This window comes from Polyodon spathula, chromosome 18, assembly GCF_017654505.1.
Source record: "Polyodon spathula isolate WHYD16114869_AA chromosome 18, ASM1765450v1, whole genome shotgun sequence".
NCBI lineage: Eukaryota > Metazoa > Chordata > Actinopteri > Acipenseriformes > Polyodontidae > Polyodon > Polyodon spathula.
This window is the reverse complement of record NC_054551.1, coordinates 23697324-23709182: the sequence shown is the minus strand read 5'-3', so window position 1 is coordinate 23709182 and position 11859 is coordinate 23697324. Positions and strand designations below refer to the sequence as shown.

At 38.9% G+C, this 11859-nt stretch overlaps 1 long non-coding RNA gene across 1 annotated transcript; it reads left to right on the top strand.

Annotated features, from left to right (window-relative positions):
* Positions 1-280: 280 nt before the first annotated feature.
* LOC121330664 lies at positions 281-11649 on the top strand. The gene is made up of 3 exons (XR_005951883.1): positions 281-313; positions 10712-10860; positions 11527-11649. It is a non-coding gene; the product is annotated as an uncharacterized LOC121330664 (long non-coding RNA).
* Positions 11650-11859: the final 210 nt, after the last annotated feature.

Below are 11859 nucleotides of genomic sequence, written 5' to 3'. Positions count from 1 at the left end.
CACCTGCTGTGTTGCACTTGACACTGTGTAGAATACACATATATATATATATATATTATATAATATATATATATAATATATATCTATATATATATATATATATACTATTGTAATCAGGCAGGGAGAAAGTTAAAATCCTCCCTGTCGAAATCACGTGCGTACGCACGTCTGTTAGAAAATATTGTAAATTTGTTTATTGTTAGCTATCACCCGCACCTGGGAAATTGTAAATTAGATGCGGTTGCAGGCTATTTAAAGAAGGCAGTCTGAGCTGCTGTGTGAAGAGCCCGATTGTGTGCCGTAATCCTGAAAGGTACTGTGTGAAGCCTTTGTTTTGCATTTGTGAAACTGCGTGTTTTGTTTTTCAGCCTGTAAACAGCCTAACTGTCCGGTTATTAGTCTAGTGTTCCAGTGTGTGTTTAGTTAGTGTTCAAATACAACTAGGTGTTTTGCTTCTTTGTTTATTAAAAATAGCGTGTCATGGCTTTAAAACCACTTCTGTGTTTGGTATTATAAAAGGGGCAAAACGAACTCGACTCATCCAAACTTGGTTACTATATGTATATATATATATATATATATATAGTATATAAGTATGTATGTATGTATATGTATCGTTTTGCCCCTTTTATAATACCAAACACAGAAGTGGTTTTAAAGCCATATATATATATAATATATATATATATATATATATATAATATATATATATGTGTGTTGAGTACGTAGGGATTCTGTTATCTTGCCCTTTAATTCAAAACTAGAAAGACGTGTGTTACGGTGGTAGAGTGGTATTGTATATTTAAAGAAACTTCGACTCCCATGAGCTGAGTGATCAATAGTCAGGTGACCTGTGTTCAGGAATCCGGGTGTTTTTAAAAAGGAAGCAAGCAATAGGAGGGGGAGGTGTGTATATCAGTGGAACAGTCAAGATCAGCCCTGTTTCGTTGTGCAGAAATACGGAGACAGAGATTAAAAGGGTGACAGTTTTGGTGACCGGAACAGACTTCAGACTGTACAAATACAAAGCGAGTAGGGCTTTTGTGTTGGTCTTGCCGGAGGAAGCTGCCACGTGTCTGCGGTCTGGAATAAAGCAAGCTGGTGCACTCCCCTGACCAGATCTCTACCGTAACCCAGAACGCATACTGGCAGTATACATTTGTGCTTGGTTTTAAAAAAACTGCTTGGTGTAAGACAAACGTGGAAGAAAAATTCTGTTTGACACTTGTTTTAATAATGCACTGTAATGGGGTGGAGAACGAATGACCGACACACGTCGCAAATTAGCAAATGGCAGCGATATAATCAACATACGTTTGACTTGTGCTATTTGTCCGTGAATGCCAAATTATAATCACGTTTAAACAGGCACGTACACGAACTATTAATGTGTTCAGGACACATGTGCTGAATTTACAAGAGTCCGTTGCCGGCACAAGGTTACCTAACAATAAATTAATTCCGACCGACGTGCAAGGCCGTCCTTTCAATGGATTGTATTTAATTCACTGGGACTTTACCAACTCTGTCAGGAACTCCAATTCTGAACGAAAAACACAAATAACTTGGTCTGAGACAAATTTACTTGAAGACTTGTAATTTCTTCCATCGTTTGCTGGACCTGTCACCATCGAACAAAATAAAAATTCATACAGTCCTTGGTCGTTTCAGGCATCCAATGTTTTAATCACAAGTGGGTCGTCGCCCGCGGTCTCATTGGGTTTATTGTGTTTCCACGACACAATTAGGGTTCGCCAGAGCCTCCGCGATTTCCACAAAGGAGCTGACAATAAGTAACACCTGATGTGTCCCAACGTTAGAAGGACCATGTCTCTCCCTCTATGGTGGACCTTATGGGTGCACAAGTGGATTTTCAGAGTTTGGAGTAATTGGTTTTCGGGACACCCAATATTTCATTTACTTGTGATGTGAACCATTAACCAAAAGCCTGTGGGTTATAGGTAAACATGAACTAGACACTTGGCGGTGAGACTCCTGATCCAAAGACGGATCTTCACTGAACCTGGACTAGTCTACAATTGCTGGTTGAAGTGAGATTAGCGGGGAGGTTTTCCTTTGTTTTCATTACCGTTTTGGTTCTGTGTGAACCTTATTTTCTGCCTCAATGTGTCTCCTCTCATCCTACCAGTTTTTAGGTGTACAGCAGACCCAGACTGGTTTGTCTGACAGTCTCTAAGTTTTACGGCAGTCCTCCAGCCGGGCCTCAGTCTCGTTGCTTGTGGTAGTGACTTGCTTACAGCTTGCTTTCATCTTGGGTCCGTTTTTAGGCAGAGTCCCGGAGTTTCAGCTTTGATTAACCTTGTTTAGCATTCGATGTGGAGCGCAAAATGTTTAGTTTGCTTGGATATTTTAGTCTTTACTCTAAATAGCCACTTTCAGAGATCATTTGTATCTTGGATTTTTTAAACTCGCAGTCCTTTTGTTTTAATGTCCCTTTCCACTGGAACATCATTAGTTTGTCTTCCTTGCATCAAAACGATTGTTGCACGTGTGAATTATCTGTAGATAAATCAACTGTCCGCTCAGCCTAATCCAGTGCAGGCACCAGTGACCTAATCAGTAGGTCACATAGTTTAGTATGTCTGCGAGCAAGAGGCCCCCTTGAAGAGGCAGCAGTCTGCCTTTCAATTAAAAAAAAAAAAAAATCATAAAATGACTCCCACCCCAACCGTGCATATGTCCACGTCATGTTTGTCTCTAACCCTTGCATGCTGTATGCCTGACCTAAAATCAATTCCCTATGAGATAGTTGGCTCCGACCACACAGTTTACTGGCAAGCTTCTGAACATGCGTACATAATGCGTAAACATCCCATCTCCAATCCCAACACTAATACCTATGCTGAGGACGTGGTGCTTACTGTAGGGGATGTCATTAAACATCTCTAGTTTCACCTGTACCAGCTGTGGGTTCCTCTCTTGCATCTGATCAGACACTAACTGACCAAAGTTTTCTCATACTGTGGAGTTACAACAGCATCGGCCACTTCTGTGGTTTCTACTTTCACACACGCACACATCCTGTCAGCTCTGAGATCGAGAGACGTGCATTTGTCCCTAGCCTCCTTCGGCCCCACGACTACCGTCAGTCCTGTCGGCTACGGATACTATTAATTGCTCCTGTAGAGTCTTACTGTTGTGGTTTGGTTTGGTTTGGTTTGGGGGGGGGGGGGGTTTGCTTGAGCTGTTTTTCTATCACGTCTGTGGACTTTTAAATGTCCTACTTCACTTGCCCAACTGTTTCTTGTAGGATATTGGTTTCTTTACACCAGCCCATAACACCTTGCAGCTGCAATCAATCAAGGGTCGGAGTCTCATCAATAGATCCAACCCAATCAACACGTTTTCTGCAGCTGTGCTTGTAATATACACAGGATGGGTAACGGAGTTTAACAAACTCAAAACAGACGGAGCTAATTCCAAGGGGGTGGATAAAATCATTGGTATACCTATGAAACTCTGCTGGCTGTCAGTCTCACCTGTATTTTGAGTATCTTAATACCTGTTTCAAATGATCCGACATATTTTTAGTCGGTGTAGCATCCACACCTAAACTCCCTGCATCATAACTGGAAAATATGGTCAATTACCTTTTGATATCTCACAACTTTATTCCTGGTATTGTAACACCACCCAGGTCTAACACAGTATGCATTTTCCATTCTTCCCACCTCGTTTTGTTTCAGTGGCTCCTCTCTGCCTGACTGTATTAATCTAGGGAAGCTGTAAATTGTTGTTGCACAGGTGAATTACCTGTAGATAATTCAACTGTCTGCTCAGCCTAAGCCAGTCCAGGCACCGGTCACCTAATCAGTAGGTCACATAGTTCAGTATGTCTGCAAGCAAGAGGCCCTCTTCAAGACATCGCAGTTTGCTCTGTTTCTCAAGACACAGTTTTATTAATGAATCCAGTTACATTTCTAATACACATTCATGTATCATATTCAGGGAATATGTCCCACAACTAAGTCGTATCCCTAGCTTTTTATTTTTATATTACAACTAGGGCTGACTGTATATGGGCAATCTTTGTGCACGTTATGATTTCAGAGTTGTGACAGTGTCCCTATGTTTTGCACGCTCTTCAAGCTCAAACTACATGACTGGCCGCTGTTTCACTCTAGATGTCTAGCCCTTTTGATTTCTACCAGCTGCCAAGTGACTTACTGTTGGAATGATGAATGTCTACTGCGCAGGATTATGTAACAGTGATTTTACCAGTAATACATTTTTTTTAAATGTTGAACTATTCCTGGAGATGAAATTCTGTCTAATATTAAATATAACTTTTTTTTAAATTTAGAGAGTGAATCTATCCTGTAATGAAACACATTTGTCCTCTTGTGACAGTCTAAAAAATAAAACAAAGATGAAAGATTACAAAGGTAGAGCTTAGGTTCTAATGAAGGAAGAAGCATGTGTAGAAAAAGCAAGGGTCTTTTGTCAACACGCCTCACCAGCCTGCGTAAGCTATTTGTGTTATTCCTTTAGCGGTATAAGCAAACCCAACATCCTACTGTGCTTTTCTTGTTTTGATTTATAATTTTTTTTTAAATGGAATTATGGTTTGGGTTTAATTCAAACTAGGTTGATTCATTTAGGCTGACCCTTTTTTGCAAAATTGTGTGGATATTACAGATAAATCCCTTAACATGGCAAGGATTGCCCTGCTATGTATTTCTAAGGATGACAACCTCAGAGCTATGCTATTATCTTAGTACAATTGGCTAGGAAAAAAGGAGATTTACCAGAAAAAAGCTAGACTATAAGACGAGTATTGGGAATCCCAGGAAAGGCTATGATACAGACCAGAGATTGTTACAGTGGATCCCACCACCAAGCACGGACAGACACTGAGACATAAGGCTCTTTACACAGTAAATGACAGTATATGTGCAACTTACTGCTGTGAACTATTCTAAGGCAGAAAAAAGATTTGATGGTTTATGCAAATGCTTCTGGCTTGGCGTGCTTAATGAATACGCTTTTAATGTTGCCGGACCATTCATTTTAGAATTGTTCCAATGTGGCTCCTGTAACCTAAATTGTATTGCATTGGAATTAAGTTTCTTAAAGTACATATGTATCTGAAATTCTCTATTATTTGCTAGTAGCTGCTGACTATTGGATTAAGCCATTTTAAACTACAACCACAGTAGCTGAGCAAGCACTGTACAGTTTTGTTTTTTTAAACTCAAATCTGCTGTTACTTAGATAGCAGAGTACCTGTAAAGTTACAAATATCAGGTAATACATGTAACAGAACATTTTACTGTACTTTTCAGCTTGTTTTGAGAATTCATGTCTACAACTTACTGTAAAGCATAAAGCAAAATTGTTGTTTTGTGTAACAAAGTAATTTCTTCCAGATACTTACTTTCTTTAAGCCAGTCACCAACATCTATGAATAAAGCACACTTTCTATCTGCTTGAGACAGCCATGGAAATCATTAGTTTTTAAAACTTTATCTGAACTACTGTCATCTGCAAGAGGGCGCTCCTGAAAGCTCAATTGTGCAATGGGTCGATATTCCCACCTCTCTGACTATTCTACATGGGAAAGACTAAGATTGATGCTGATATAAGAATGAACCTAATGAAACAGAGTGTCAGAATATGACTTATGCATGAGGGGTATGTGTACGTGCTTTAGACTAATGTCTGTCCCTCAGGAAGAAGGAAAGGATTTCTAGGGCAAAGCCTGAATAGTTTCATCCCCCCAAGGGCCTGTCCAAATCTGGAGGTTGGGAGTGTTAGAGAATGTACAATCCTTTATCTGCATAATGGCCAGACATCTGAAAGAATATTGCTTCGATAAGGCAATGTGACACAAATGAGAGAGAATCTCGGCGACCAGGGAAGTTGAGAAAAACAGTTTTATAGTCAAAAAATTGTTTCAGCTTCATGCACTGTGGCAGATGACGGACTTAAACATATACAGTAACTGTGTGATCTAAAAGCTGAAATCCACCAAGTGAGCCAAGGGCAAGTCTTATAATGTATGAATGTATAATTAATGTAATCCTTGCTGTGGTTCAATAGGCCGGCAATGGCTCATCTTTGTAATACTACTGTATCAGCCCAGGTCAATTTTTACTTCTCACTTTGTTTTCTTCTGTCATTCCACTCGTGACATTTATCACAAGCATCATACTGTAGGTTCATGTGATTAAATAAGCTAGATTACTGTATTTATTACTGGTAGCTCGCTTTGCAAAGTGAGGTGCAGTCTTAAATGATGCTTTCCATGCAGCACCTCTACAATAATGACACCAGAAGATAGCAAACATCTGTGAGATGGATGTATAAACTAATGTCTGTGCTGAAAACAAAAGGATCTGCCGTTTCCCCAGGGGCATTAAGCTCCCTGATCAATTGCTCCTGTAAATGAATGCTACATCAGTGGTTAGTTTCCATAATAAATATGGGTCATTCAATGCCAAATGAACCAGAAAAGGGACATTTCATTGCCCGTCTGTCTCAGATTTTCCTAGAAAAATTCACCTGGGGGTTTTCTGACACTCTGTTCAGAAATGATAGCCCTTATTTTATTTTAATTTCCCCTTCGACCTGTGACCTTGCAAAGTCAACCTAAAGTGAGAAAGGGACCTTGACCAGAAAAATCGCCCATGGCGCAATTTAGATGTTATCATAATGTGTAGCACCTTGTTTTACTCGTACTGAATAGGGCTTTTCAGAAAATACTAGGCGCATCCTACTCTTGGCAAATTGCAAGACGCAGGGTAACTGACGAGTTTTATTCAAACTTCAGCCTAACCCTACCCTGTAGGGGATGTGAGTCCTAAAATGTGAGTATTGCTGTAAGAACTTTAGGAACTAGTCTTCCAAAAACATTTGGTTTAAAGTCCCACCACTGGTCATTAAACCCCCTTGAAATATACATTTTTGCTATTTCTACCAATTTTAGGCTGAAATAACTTGTGTGGGGGGATTCCAAAAAATCAGATGTGTTTTGGATAGATGTTGATGAAATCTACAAGCATCAAGCAAAATATGTTGGTGTCCGGGGATTTGGGATTTTTGGCAGATTTTTGAAGTTGCATTGGTCATGCATTCGAGCATTGCTTATGGCCACTTTTGAGGCTTAAGTGCCACGTAGTTCTATCCAAACTGGCTATTTCTTCAACTTTGTATTCTGAGGATTGATCTAGAGATAAAAGTAACAGTGAGTGCTGCCACTGGCCCTAGCTTGGAGCTGAGGGGTTATGAACTTGAGACTTGGGTCAGGGAAGAATACAGCAGGCAAACCACAGTAGAAACAGCAGTTAGGTCCATTGCAACCAGGAACATGACTCATTTTCTAACTTTTATAGCTTTAAAATATTTCAGTATAGTTTAGTCAAGATGAGACTTAATTTTTTTATAGATTTAAAACTATACACCAACTATTAGAAAATGCTGTATAATAGCAAAAAGACTTTGGCATGGCTTTATTAAATCAGTTAATCTGCTGTGTTAACGGTTCAATGAGGCATACATACTGTAGCCATAGCTCGAAAAAAAACTGGTTAACCTGTTAGCATGTCTGTTATGTGTTCTAAGCCAACTCACCCAGCTGTTTTGACAGCAAATGGATTAGAGAAAAAAAAAATCCAACAAGGAACACAAGAATAACTATTTACAAGTCCAATGTAATAGTCTGAGCTTTCTCCAGAGCTTGTTTTCTGTTTTTATTCAGAAATATTATGGCATCCACCTTCTCCAGTTTCAAAGAAGGTTGGAGTTTGTTCACGAGCATCCCTGCTTTGCTGAACACGCTCGGGACCAATGTTGCAGGGATAGTTGACACGCTCTTTGCCAAGGCTGCTAGGTTGAGAAAGCGTGTCTGGCTATTTTTCCAACAAATCGGAGGATCTTCACTGATGTTTAATGGTCTTTCAAGAGGCATAAATCATCTTTAATTAAGGTTTCCTTGGAAGTAGTGTGTGCTTGTTGCTGTCCACGAAGTAACAATTCCATTGCTTGCTTGGTCTTTTTTCTTTAACAGGTAAGTCCTCCATGCTGCACTCAGTTGTACAGGCACAATTTTCATCATCTTTTAGATTGTCCTCCACCAGCCTCACTAGTTTGGAAGACGGTGCATCAGACACGTGGGCTTTGACCTGTTCGAATAGAAAATCCAAATGGCAAAATCATGGGGTCAAGAAATGGCACAAAGCAGTGGCATAACCTCATTACAGGTCATTCAGCTGATGTAAACAAAATTGCTGAGACAAATTACACACTAGCTTATCTCTCAAACTCTAACTAGAATTGGCAAATCAGTTGAATTTGAAGACTGTCTTCCCTTCATCAGGAACTACAGCCAGTATGTGTTTTATCCCTGTTGCAAGTGGGTACAAAGAACTAGCCGTAATGTCTTTCTCTGCACTCAAATACTGTAGCCAGTTCGAATGGCTGTAGTAAAGGTAGTATCTCGGCTATTAGCTTCCACTCCTCAGTAGTGAGATGTAAAGTAGCTGAGTCAGACTTTTTGGTCAAATCTGAGTATTAACAAAACGGCAATATCTGGCCATTTTTATTCAAGAAGGCATTCAAACATATCATAAACCATGTTCCACTATATTTATTTGTACATCCTGTATTAAATTGAGTGGTGCTTTTTCTGTTCAGCATTTGTTTGTTTCCTATTTAAAGCATTTGTTGCCATCTCACTCTTTAAAATGTGCAACCAGCCTACTTGCTGCTGCCACTAACATATGGACTTATTGTACATCCTCCAAGCTTTCCTAAATGCAGATTTATATTGTGCCCTGCACAGTTCACACTTGCCACACTACACAGCACGCTCGCTTGCAGAAAGCAAAGACACTGCTCTGCACACGATAGCTGTGTTGTCATGAACAAAAGCTATTACTTTTGTAGCCACTTCAAACTCTGTATCTGATTGATTGCTTCTGCTAAATTCACAGCTGTGCCTCATGTAACTTGCATTAATACTTTTGACTTGTTCCCAGTTTTGCGTAATGTAATGGCAGGTTACTCTTAAACTCTTCTTGTACCATGCTTGTCACTACATTGGTAGTGGTGGACATTGAGTTACACTCCTGACTTAAATCCTGTTTGATCCAGAGTAATGAATTTGGAGATTGAAATGCCCTGTCGAAAGACATAGCCCAGAGCAAGATTCGCAATCAGATTTTTAAACTCTGCTCCCTGTACTATAAACAGGTCTGATATTTTGCTGTGACACTTTTTGGATCAATTTCCTTTCCAAAATAAGCTGTTGCTGAAGGTGGTGCTTCCTTTTGTTTTTTACTTGTTCCCCTTGTCGTATTTTGTCGGGTGCTGTCTTACTAAATGATCCCGCAGGTTGGAGGTATTACCACAGAAGCACATTTAAAACTGCACAAACAACACATTTTACATTGCCATTTTGTTCTTTTGTAAAAAAAACTTCCAAACACTTGACAGCATTATTTAAAATTAAATTAAATCAACAATTTAACCAGGAAAATCTGATCCTGAAAACAGGCCTACCTCTAGTCTCTTCTCTAGGGGTGTTTTTTTTTTTTTTTTTTTGTCACGCTTACTCTGAAACTATGTGCTGCATAGTGGGTGGGGAGGTTTATTATCATTATTTTATTATTATTTAAAAGAACCAAAGGCAAAGAATAAATGTAGATTAAAATTGCCAGTCCTATTGTACTGATTGTTTTGTTTTTTTTAACTATAGATGGTCATTCAAACGATTTGATGCATATGCACTGTCCCAGCCCTGTTGAAGCAACTGAAAAGGCAAAGTAAAGAAACCTGTGTGTCATATTATAGACACACACGCAAATTACAATACTTGCTCGGTGACGTCATAACGACCATTGAAGAGATGAGTTTTCCCCTCCCCAAATGACAAAGGTGGAGGAGGCAGAGTGGTATTACAAACAATACAGCGTCATATTCATAGTGCAGGGACTAAAAAAAAAACCTCACCTTGGTCTGAGAAATGGGTCAGATATCAAAATCTGGGTCAACATTATCAATAAAGGCAACAGAGAGCACAAAGTAGAGAGCAACAACGACCACAGCTTTTGTTTTTATTTTGTGTGTTTCCACTTGGTGCACGCTGAATTTGAGTTTCTGGGTCAACATTATCAATAAAGGCAACAGAGAGCACAAAGTAGAGAGCAACAACGACCACAGCTTTTGTTTTTATTTTGTGTGTTTCCACTTGGTGCACGCTGAATTTGAGTTTCCTCCCCACAGTGCTATGAAAGCTGTGGTTTTTAGCTTTCCCCAGTTCCGACATGGCTGTCGGACATTGTTCTAAAAAAAACCCCAAAACAAACCAAAATTTAATTTGCAAGAAAGTCTGTGGTCTTTAAGTTAATCATAGGTACAATCAAAATATATTTAAATAACAACAAAAACAAACAACTAGAAGGTGTTGTATGAAAGCATATTTGAAACCAATAACCAAGTAGTTTAACAATTAAGCATTACTCTTGTTTCTTTGACATCCGCCAGCGTTTGCACCTGTTTAACAAATCAAATTGTCAAAAGTTTACATAACAATGTATGGATATTTGGGTACACTTTTGATGACACATTAATAATAAAATGTAGATATTTTACAAATACTCGCCAAACAAACCAGTTATTAAATTCAAATCTGCAGGGCAGGTGTCTCTTGTCATTCTTCTCGTTTTGTGATGCTGCAACGGCACTGCAGCTTTTTCCTGTTTAGATTCCGCGGGGGAGAAGAGGTGCTGCACTGGAGCAAACCAGTCTTCAAAACAATGGATGAGCGCCACCAGTGCAAGAGGGGTGCAGAGAACCGCATGCTGGATTGACTGTGTTGGCGCCACCTAGAGTGAGGGTGTGAGTAATGCAGAAAAAGGAGCTTGTATAAATTCCAACTATTGTATTGAGAATGACAAATACCGATGCATATTATACTCTTGCATTTAATTTTCAAATGAGACTAGTAAAACTATGGAGGATATTCCATGCCAAAATTAAATACAGGAATAAATGAATGAATAAATTTCCATTTATTTTTCAACATTTGCTTATTCCTGTATTAATTTATAACTTTGGCACGGAATATCCTCCATATAAAACTGATGTCACTTTACAGTATTTTCCATCATGTCTGTGTGGTAACTGGTTTCAAACTGGAAAATGAATAGTTACCACACAGACATGATGGAAAATACTGTAAAGTGACATCAGTTTTATATGGAGGATATTCCGTGCCAAAGTTATAAATTAATACAGGAATAAGCAAATGTTGAAAAATAAATGGAAATTTATTCATTCATTTATTCCTGTATTTAATTTTGGCATGGAATATCCTCCATATAAAACTGATGTCACTTTACAGTATTTTCCATCATGTCTGTTTGGTAACTATTCATTTTCCAGTTTGAAACCACAATTAGGCACTTATGTTTTGGAGACTTGAACTTTTTCTTTTGTATTCAATGTGATTGATGTGGCACTTTGATAATTATGACTGATATATGATTGATGTATCCCCTATAGGTACTAATGAGAGCAAAACGAATACAAAAGAAAAACGGGGGAAGCACAAAGCTTTAAGAAAGCCGGGAGATGGATTTTATATCTTTAAACACTGCAATAACAGTTCTGCTTGTGAAGCATCCATTGACAGAAAAGGTGATTTTATTTGCACTGTGCAGAAACTTATTTTCCCATTGGTGCTTGAGCCCCGCAGCACTCGCGGAATCGCTGCCTGTGCACCTATTATCGGTGATTAAAGACTGGTTTTCAAGCAAACTGATTATTGCTCACCAATACTGTGATATAAGAAAAGGGAGTTTTTAAAGTAATTTCAGCTTTCAATCACTTAATATA